General features: G+C 33.5%; 1 pseudogene; it reads right to left on the reverse strand.

Annotated features, from left to right (window-relative positions):
• Positions 1–1,004: 1,004 nt before the first annotated feature.
• LOC149193059 (peroxidase 21-like) lies at positions 1,005–6,390 on the reverse strand (annotated as a pseudogene).
• Positions 6,391–11,054: the final 4,664 nt, after the last annotated feature.

Consider the following 11,054-nt stretch of genomic DNA (forward strand, 5'->3'; position numbering starts at 1 on the left):
AAGATTGTTTGTAATTGACTATATTCTTACTATTGGCATTTTCTATCTATCAAAATTGTTACATTGACACTTTGCAAAAGATTGTATTTCATCATTTTTCATCATTCAAGTTACTCTCATCTCAACAAACTAAGGTAACTAAAAAAACTTTAAATTAAATTGAGCAAATTAATCTTAGACATATTTAGCATATTTAAAATGATCAAAATAATTAAACGCTCAACAAATTTTGTATGACAACGCACAACTGAAACCAACCTAGATCCATCTTAACACCAGATCTAAGCGCCGAGAGGGATCAAATCTCTCGAGGTGCAAAACTTTTCTCAATTTTTGCACTCAAAAAATAGGTTTGCACCTCGAGATATTTGAGCTAGTGTTAAGATGAATGTAGACTAGTAATTTTATTATACTAAGGAATGTATCTTTTCTAAATTTTAATATCTAACTTATTATATAAAATATTTTTTCTTATATTTTTATAATTTTAAAATAAAATTATTATTATTATTAGGATAAATTTTAATATTCACACTTTTTAAAATAAAATTATTATTATTACTATTTTCATAAATTTTAATATTCACATTTTTAAGAAAGAGAGTTTCTCATCTCATAATTTATATAATTTTAAAATAAAATTAAAATTATTATCATTCAGGTTTTTAACTAAAGCTACTTTGACTTTATAATTTATTTTATCATAATAAGAAAAAGGTGTTAAAATTTTATTGGATATCATCAAATGATAAAAAATTTAGAACCTTTGTTTGTCATCTAAATAAGAAAAGATTTTGTTTAAAATAGTAACTTAAAGTAAATGATTTCTCCAAAGAAGACAAGTTATCAAATAAAAAAGAAGGAATATACGTGATAATCAACTGAAGATTTTCAGCCATTTTCAGGTTTTGTACGCTTTTTATGAGAATGGACATAAACTGCTCGGAAAACCAGGAGTATAAACATTGGCGATTTATACTAACCATCCTACCCATATTTTAGTTCTAATTGACATGACGACTGTCCTTTCGTATTTCTCCGAGCCTTCCAGTGAGGGGATTATTCTCAGACAATATTATGAGGGCCCTCTCGAATTGGGAGAAAAAGTAATCGTTATCTTGGGCCATTCTGTTCACATAATCTGAAGTCCGGTTGTCCGAAAGCAAGCGCTGATCGTTGAGCAACAATCCCTTATTGGCGATCAAGTTCTTGTAGTAGTTGTTGTCAAATTTCATGGGGTCCCGGGGTCGTTCCGAGAGTATAAGACTTCAGAAGGTTCTGGAGTTGGCGTGGGGCATCTCTTTTCGAGATATTCTGCGTAGTATGGATCAATAGATGGATCAACCGTTGGGTAAAGCCTATTCACTAAATTCACACAGTGCGTCCTGCCAACGGTTTGAACTCCTGCACCATATAATGGGCGCATTATTACCATTCATGCCATATTTAGGTCGATAGGCCTTTCCTTTGTATCAACTTTTCGTCAACACTTCTACTCCGATCCGTTAGATCAGATGAAACACTTTCAATCGTTGATCTGAACCAGAAAACAAAACAATGGAAAATAAAAAAAGCACGGAAAGTCAAGAAAGCACAAAAGCTCAAAAAAGATTCTATGCAAAAAAAATCAAGAAAGTACGAAAAAGATCATAAAAATTAAAGATCGAAAGAAAAAAGCTCAGAAAAGCAAAGATTTTTGAGGATTTTTATTTTTATTTTTATTTTAAATGCAATGTATTATTAATTTATTTTTATAATTTAATTGAAATATAAATTTTAAATTTTAAATTTAAAAATTAGTTTAGATTTATTTTTAGTTGTAAGTTTATTATGTGTTAAGAGGGATTTTTTTTTGAGGTATTGATTTTTAAGAGTGAAAAGAGATTTGATTTTTTTTGGCATTTGGTAGATGTAGAGTTAAAATGAATTTAGATTAGTTTAAATATTAACCTTTAAATAACTCACATTAGAGAAAAATACCATGGGAAAAAACCATAGATTAAAAATATAATAAGGAAAAACCATGGGTTGGAAAATTTTATATTTTATATTTTAATTTTATTTTGACTAAGTCAAAATGTTAAACATTGTAACATCTCTCTAAAATAAGTAAATTCAATTTAAGTCCATGCTAGCTCCCATCATTTTCCTGCTCAAAAGATAGGCGTTCTCAACACCTTAGCTACTTCGGCGGGCGTTGCAAGTTTATGACGAAAATCACCTTGAAGATGAGAAAACTGACCTCCTGGAAGTTTTTAATAAGAATGGTTATAGTAGGTCTCAAGGTCTTAAGGCTTTTCAAAATGCTGAAAAGGGTCCTAAGAGTAAGATTGACCCCAAGGATTGGTCTTCCGGTGTTCATCTTCCCTTTATTCAAGGGACCACGGATAAAATCGCTAGGATCTTGAGGAAGCATAAGATTCATTCTTCTTTTAGACCTCTTAACACTATATGAAGTTCTCTTCATTTTGTTAAGGACCCGATTAACCCCAAGGATTAAAAGGGTGTTTATATCATTCCCTGTTCTTGTCGAGCTCCTTATATTGGTGAGACCGGTCGATCCATTAACCAAAGGATTTGTGAACATGCTGCCGACATCAGGCATGGAAGGTCTCGCTCCTCCGCTTTGGTAGAGCATGCAGAAAAAACCAATCATCACATCTCCATTGAAGAGGCTAAGGTCATTGCGAGGATTGACCATTTTCATTATCATAAATTTAGAGAGGCCTTAGAAATTGAAAAAAAAGACTTGTTAATTTAAATAGAGATGATGGCTGGAGTATCAACAGATGCTAGATTCCTGCGCTTTCTTCCTAAACAATTATTTTTATTTATTTATAGATTAATTAATTAATTTTTTTTGTTAATCCCCATATTGCTTAGTTTATGACTCTCTTAAATTATTTTTGGTAATATGAATAGGATTAAACCTTAATATTAATATAATATTATATATAATAATATTCATTAATAAGATTATATAGGGTTATGAATCCTTTCTCACCTGAGGGGGATGTGAAAAAGAGAGCGATGAGGGTTCCTTCGGCAGGAGGACTCGAACCAGGGCAGCCTAGGCCATCGGCCTAGGGTGCTGCAGACTAGACCTCATTTTGGATGACGAAGACTAGGAGGTACGGGGTGGGTCAACAGATTTTCTGTGGAGATGGTCCATACAATGGCCATGTAGGCTGTTGGTTGGATCCAGGGTGCTCAATCTGCAAGGATCCCAAGGAATATGTTTACTGGGACAAATTTCATCCAACTGAGAGGGTACAGTGGATGATTGCAGAGGAGGTTTTGGATGGGGATTCTTCCTTCGTTTCTCCTATGAATCTCAGAGGCTTGATCCAGTACACAAACCCCACCCCTTCCCCCTTTGGTCCTTTGTTTACGTAATAGATTATACCATAAATTATTCATTAATCGAGCATGTCCAAAGGTATGAATCAACAATCCAAATGTATATATTTGTGATGCTTACTGGTGCAAATTTTCATTTTTTCACAAAAGCGTAATAGCGAATAGATTTACCTTAAATTATTCAACGTCCAAAGATATCAATCAACAATCCAGCTGTATAGGTATATGTGTGATGTTTACTGGTGCAAATTTTATTTTTTCACAAAAGCAGAATCGCTGTCAGGGTTTACCGGGAAGAGTTGTGGCAGTGTAGGCGACCAGGCTGATTGAACCAATATCTCTTCTAAAAAAATTCAACAATTCCAATTTAATAATCCTATCGGCCTCTCTTTGTACCTTTTGGGACAATTGCTAGTAGTTATTACTAGAAATATATACTGTGCCTAGCTATCTGGTAAAATATGGTAGAAAATCAATTTTCCTATATATTTTATATATTTTATTTTTGGTAAGTGCAATATATATCTATCTTAAATATTTATCTAACATGAATTTAGAGATTTGATTTTTTCACTTGCAAATTCTTCATAAGCCCATATTATTTAAATGTTTTATATAGTTATTTAATTTTTAATTTTATTTTGGTTAATATGAACAAAATTTTAATTTTGATAGCCCTTAAATTAATATTATTAATAACTATAAAAAAATTAATACATAAGTACTAGTCATTCCCATTTTATTTTAGAGATTTTATTTGTCAATAGGTTGTGTTACATTATTATAGGGCAATATAATGGTTTTGTATTTCTTGTTTCTTAAATGGAAAAATTTACTTGATATCTTAAAAACTAGGATAAGAACAAAATTTCAGACATTAGACATATTTTCAAGCTTAATTAAATCTTATTTGAACATTATATTAAAATTAAAAGACAAAACAAACAACACATTACCATTAGACACATTTAAAATAGATACTAAGTATCTAATTGCAAAACTTTCTTAAATAATATTTTAGTTAAATTATGATTTTGCATGGACACTTATTCACATAACTTGTTTTTTAATAATCAATATAATTAAAAAAATAAAAATGACATAAATTTTAATCATTTATTTATATATGCTTTGCAATTTATAAAAATTGGAGCTTTTTCTAACTTTTATTATGCGCAATATTATTATTAGATATATTATTATTAGATCCCTTAATATAGGTGATATATGTATATAACTTTTTATTTCCAATTAGTAACCTCTTATTCATCCATACATACTCTATAACTTCAACCATAGGTATATATTTTATCGATTTTTATTAAAACATTATAAGTTTTGATGGGCCTTATTCATCAAAATATTAATTAAGAGTTTTATAAAAGCTTGTTTTTAAATAAATATATATTATTTTTTAATTACTAAAATTAACATTATACTTAACCCCTAGTTTTTAAATAAACATATAATATTTTAATTATTTTACATTCATTTTTAATAATTTTTTTATTTTTTGTAACCGCTAGTTTTAACTAAATATATTTTATTATTTTAATAAACAACTCCCCACCTATAATAATTAATAATATTGTACTTGTCTTATTAATTAATAATATTCTACTTACCTTATTAACTAATTTACCGGCTAATTTTAAAAAGCTAATTATGGACAATGATGCATCCATACTATTTATTCCTTAAGATCTATTGATTAGTCACCTTGTCATGAAGATGGACCACATTAATTAATTCTAAAAATCAACACAATACTGATTATATGATTAATCCCAAAAACATCTATCTAAATTATAGATCATCTTAAATTTAACTTTCTATAATTTTAACAATTTCTACATATATCTAATAATTATCATTATTAATAATTAAATTAAAATTCTAAAAACTCTATACTCAAATAATATAAAAATATATCAAACCTAAAATTGCTATAGTCCCTTCTGCATCGATTCCTATGGATTCGAAGCGACCCAAGACCGTGTCGATGGTCTCGTTATGCAGCGGCATGTATTTATCAGTCACTGCTGTGCTGCTTTGTAGACTATCTCTCCTACCCGTTTTCACAGCGATGCGTGGTCCTCCCAACTGTATCGTCAAATCATAACGTAAAATTATACGATTAATGTGCATTCCCAGTCAATTAAAAAAATCAAAGTTGGGTTTTAGCTTAACAGCGGCAACTAATTTAACTGAATTTAATTTGAGAGTAGGTTTTGGGAAATTTTGAGATTCACAAATATTTCCAGAGTCGGGTAGACATGATGGCTAACAAATCTGTTTTAAGAAAACAATATTTTTATATATTTTAAAGATAATTCTGAAATCAGAAAACAATATTTCCAGAATCTACAATAAAAATAAAAAAGTAATTTTACATAGATATATTTCCCAGATTTGCAAGGAAAACAAATATGAGATATGAGAAACAATCTTGTCCAATTAGAAAACAATATTCCCAATAATGATAAAAATAATCATCTACTAATTGAAACCTCCCATCTACTAATTGATATCTCTGACAAAATTCAGCTTCTCACCATGACGGTTCCTTCCCTCGCAGCGAGAGCAATAATGTCAGCGCAGGAGACCACTCCAGGACATTCTTCCTCTACAGCATTCTTGATGGTGCTCAGGTACTTAAAATTGCGCATGCCAAAGTTTCTTTCAGATTCTTTCTCCGACACCATATCTCGTGTGGTTTCTAACAAAATGGAGGCATCGCAGGACTTTAAAACATCAACAACACCTCAATTGTCGCAGATAAATGGCGCAGAGGATCCTGATTTATGAAATCCGTAGAGGTAGCATGCTTATATAACCAACTGAAATGAAACCTTGGTAGAAAAGTTTAAACAATACTGTTCCTACCTCCACCATGCAATCGTGGAATATTGTTCTGAGCCAGGAAACAGCAGTGTTGCCATGCTTACGATAGAGTTTGTCGACTTGGTCTCCGATAATATCCTCGTCGCTGGGGCATAGCGTTTGGTAATAACGGTCCATCAATTCCGTTTGCTGAGCAGTACACGTAATCCCTGCTGTGCAGACTAACAAGATGGAGATGGCCAATAACTCAAGTCTCGTCATGGCACTCTCCACCAATTCCTTCAGCTATGTAAGTAAATGTGCACTACGCTGCAGCACTCAGCCTATCAATGGCATATTTATAACCCATGATAAGCTATTTTTCAAGGCTGCCATCTACCGACTCTGATATTAAATAGTAAAAAGTATTCAAGCAATCCCAATATCAAGTGGGTCGTGGGGTTTCAAACTAAATGCGCACTACAAGTTCTCTGCAGAAATAACATCATCTATTTAACTGAATTTATTCTTTTCATAAAAATTGACAGTTAGTTGAATTTAATTAAAATATTAGTTATTATTTAGTTGAACTTAATTTCAGTATAGTTTCGCAAATATTTTGGAAATTGATAAATAGAGCTAAATCAATTATTGGTTGTAGTTTTCAATAATCAATCATTCAAATTCAATAATAATAATAATAACTGTAGTTAATATAAATTGATAAGCATATTTCAAACACATTAATAATTATTGAATATATAGCAAAAATTTAATATTAATATTAATTAATATATCATTATAATAATTAGATTTTAGGTTAGAATATATAAATATATTATAAAAATAAAATGTTATAATTATAATAATTAATATTAGGAATTTAATATAATTCATTAGATTTAGAAATAGTGTAGAAGAGAAATCAATTATTGGCTTATTGTTCAAATCAAATTCAATAATACTAGTTTATATTCATCTTAACTTTGGATTTGTCTACCATTGAAGAGGATCAAATCTCTTGTCACTTTAAAAGAAGTTTTCATCTCAAGATATGTAATCCCTTTGGGTGCTAATAGTGGATCCTAACTTAAAATAGATCTCAGCTAGTTTTATTATTAATTATAATTATTAATTTTATATTTTATTATATTATATTTTATTTTTATTTTATGTACTTGTCAAAATGTTTTATTAATAATTGTCCTTATTAATTTTTTTATTTTAATTTTATTTTGACCTAGTCCACATGTTAAAGTTTATAAACATTTATACCATTATAATATTTCTCCTCTACCATTTTGCTTTTAAATTTAATTTAAAAAATATTATAAAATTAAAATATTTATAAAATATTTTGGTTTTGAATAAGTTATGGGTTCCTATTGCTAAGTCCTTTAGGGTGACGCCTTTCTCGTTCTAGAAAGTGCTATAAATAAATCATGGCACTGTGGATTGTATTGTAACAAAACCTATTTAGAAGTTAATAATATTCATGGTAAAATGGGGTGATATTCATGGTTAAGAATCTTGTTATATCGTAAGTATTAAATTTTTTGTGCTTATTAATTAGATTTAAATATGTTACTGAATCAATATTTTAATTTATATGGTAAAATGATCTTGATTTATAAAAAATTTATGTTAAATATTTTAACGTGATATACAAAAACAACATTAAAGGGAGAAAGAAAATTTCTTGAATTAAAGTAGTAGATGATGATAATAATTATGGAATGTTGCTAGTGGTTGAAGCTTTGAAAGGTACATGGAGACTCTTTAGAGCACCAAGAAGTCCTAGAGCAACATTGTTATAAACATCTCTGGCCAATGGAGTTAGATACCTTAAAAGTAGTGGCACAACAAAAATAGAAAGAAATAAATGCATTACATAAGTTCCAAGAAATATAAAAATGACTCTTCTATCTTATTTATCGAATTTTTAAATATTCCAAAAACAAAAAAATTCTTAATTATTTCCAAAATAAATAAATATGAGGATGTCACTTCCATCTTGTGCTACTTCGGATTAAACACATCCAACAAACACACGAGAACCCGTATTAACATATTAAAGATGAAATAAAATCAATTAATCTACTTTTAAAAAATGGTTTATTTTCATTTATCTAAAAAGTAGAGACAAAATCATGGATCAACTCTTTTGATTACGATCATTTATAACTTGAAACTAATAATACCAAAACTTACATATCCTTTGTATTAGTGTATATACATTGTCCTTCTGTCTTTTATTATGAAAATATAGATCGATCATGTTTACCTATGTAACCATATTATATCTCTATTATGAAATTATTTACCTATCTAACCTTATTATATCCCAACTGTTGTACCAAAAAATCCAAATGGTTACCTCTTATTTTCTCATCATAGAGTCTCCCAAAAATTACAACTTATTCCATAGTCAATTAATCTACCTCCACCATAAATAAACTGATATGTCAAGAACTGAATGGGCAACCCACTCGCTTGTCCATTGGACAGAAAAAGGTCAATATGTAATGTATTAATATAAGCAGGCTTGTCGAACTTTCTTTAATATTTTAGTTGTGCCGATTTTTTTTTTTCTACGGGCCGACGATGAACCCTAGCCAAGTCGTGGCCGCCTCCCCTGATCCGGACGCCGCCTGGCCCATGCTCAGCCCTGCAGCAAACGATAATGCGAGATCAATACAGAGAACACTGCTCTTGAAGTTGCATTCTTCAGCCGCCGCCGTCTCAGCGCCCTCGGCCTCCGTTATGCTTCGGTCCTCTGCCGTTGACGAGGAAGATCCTGCTCAGCCTAAACTCAATCGGGGGCTTCGATCTCCACCTACGGCAGCGCGGGCTATTACATCCATCCTTCACGCTAAGCTGCCCAGACCTCAGGACGGCTGCAGCAAGCACAGCCCGAGTTCCCCACGCCTTCACGGAATATTTGCTCCTGCCATTAGGGTCTCGGTCTGTCAAACAACTGAGGGCTCTTGCCATGAACCAGTGCAGTGGACCTCATCACTCGCATGGTCTCCACTTGGTTCTGGGGCGAACAACCACTCTCAGAAAGGCATTCGCAGCCTCAGATCTGACAGCGATGGGTCAGATCTGTTCACCCAGCAGGCAGGGCAAGCCATGCTCTGGCCAGATCCAGAGATCTGTAATCATTTTGACATGGGATCCAGGCCTATATCTGACCCCTTTCAGATTCTTATTTCTCAGCCTTCAAGCAGAACCAGCATGCAATGGGTGAGCCCTTCAGATCTGGTGCAGGAACTCAAACTGCAGCTTGAATGCAGATTGGGGATTCCATCCAGCCTTCTGCGACTTCTCTCTCAAGGTAAACAACTTGAAGACCATCTTCCTCTCTCTGCTTACAGCATTTCCAGGAACAGCGTGGTGGTGGCGTACCTTCGTTTAAGAGGAGGTGCAGGGGGGAAATCTTCCTCTACCCGACCTTTCTCATACAAGGATGCAGTCCACTCTGAGAACCCCAAACCACCGGAAGACCCTAAATCTAAGGTCTTCCTCGTTGACAAGATCGAAGAGGTTCCCTTTGTTGAATTCATTCATGAAGAACTGGCTTCCCAGCAACAAGAGTTTGCTGAAAAAGCCATCATCTGCAGATTTAACGGTTTGTGGCCGCGTTCTCAGGATCTCTATGCATGGATACATGCAAACTGGACACATCACTGTAAGATCTTTTTCTGTTCGAAAGGCTATTTCATTGTTTTATTCAAAGACAGTAAGCACTATGAAAAAGCCTTAGAAGAGGGCCCTTGGTTCATGGGAAATGCAGGGTTATTCTTGACTCCTTGGTTCCCAGACTTCGATCCAGCTACTGCAACCATCACCAAGACTCCGGTATGGATTCGGCTTCCAAACTTTCCTGCCCACCTATGGAATACTCGTGTCTTCAGAGTTATAGGAGACACCTTGGGCAGCTTCCTTTGTGGAGACTTATGGCGAAAATCTAAAGGTCTCTACTCATATGCAAGAATATGTGCGGAGTTAGACCTGAGCAAAGGTCTTCCAGAACAAATCAACCTTAAGATAAATGACCTTGTCTGGACCCAGACTCTGGACTACGAGAATACAGCTTTTCGGTGCCGCCATTGCCATCAATCTGGGCATTTGCAGAATACATGTCCATCTCGACCGGCAAAAAAGAGCAAAGCCAATGCCTCCAAGCCCAAGCCCAAACGCTGGACTCCCTGCTCTCCTCCTCCAGTGGTGGATACTGGTTCCTCCAGATCTGAAGATGAAGACAGCGATGAAGAATTGGAACAGGTCCCATCGCCCGTGGCCCCCGCCACCGATGGTTTGACGCCTTACCCTGACTCAGCCATTGCTCAGAAACGTGTCCATTTGTCCTCCTCCTTAGATTCAAAAAAGGAGAGCTTCCCCAAGGAGGGAACCCCGGCGGGGGATCCCAATCTTCAAGTTGTAATCGCTCATCCACCTCAAAATGGTTGGGTTGCAGTCAAAAATCGAAAAGGGAAAAAACCTCGTGTTGAAACCTCTACCCTCGCAGGGTAGTTCACTTTGTTTCTCTCAGCTTCTAGTGTCTTGTTGTAGCTCCTTGTTTGCATAGCTCCTTCTCCGGAACCGAGGTTGATAATCTGTCATTTCCGGTTGCCGGTTTTTGCTTCTTTGAGATGTACCCTCTTGTACCATATTTTCACTTAATAGATTTAGTCTTAATTTAGAAAAAAAAAATATAAGCAGGCTTGTCCATTGGTTCACAATGCACTTGGCCGAAAAGGAACATCAGAAAAGGTTCCACTTGGACGCTTTTCACTTTCATGAGAAGGAAAATGAACGGGCACTTGTGCGGATAAAATAGAGGGGCAACCACGAGATAAATTATTAAA

The sequence above is a fragment of the Pinus tabuliformis genome, chromosome 2_2 (assembly GCF_031772625.1).
Source record: "Pinus tabuliformis cultivar Carrire ecotype Pingquan chromosome 2_2, CPIR1, whole genome shotgun sequence".
Classification (NCBI taxonomy): domain Eukaryota; kingdom Viridiplantae; phylum Streptophyta; class Pinopsida; order Pinales; family Pinaceae; genus Pinus; species Pinus tabuliformis.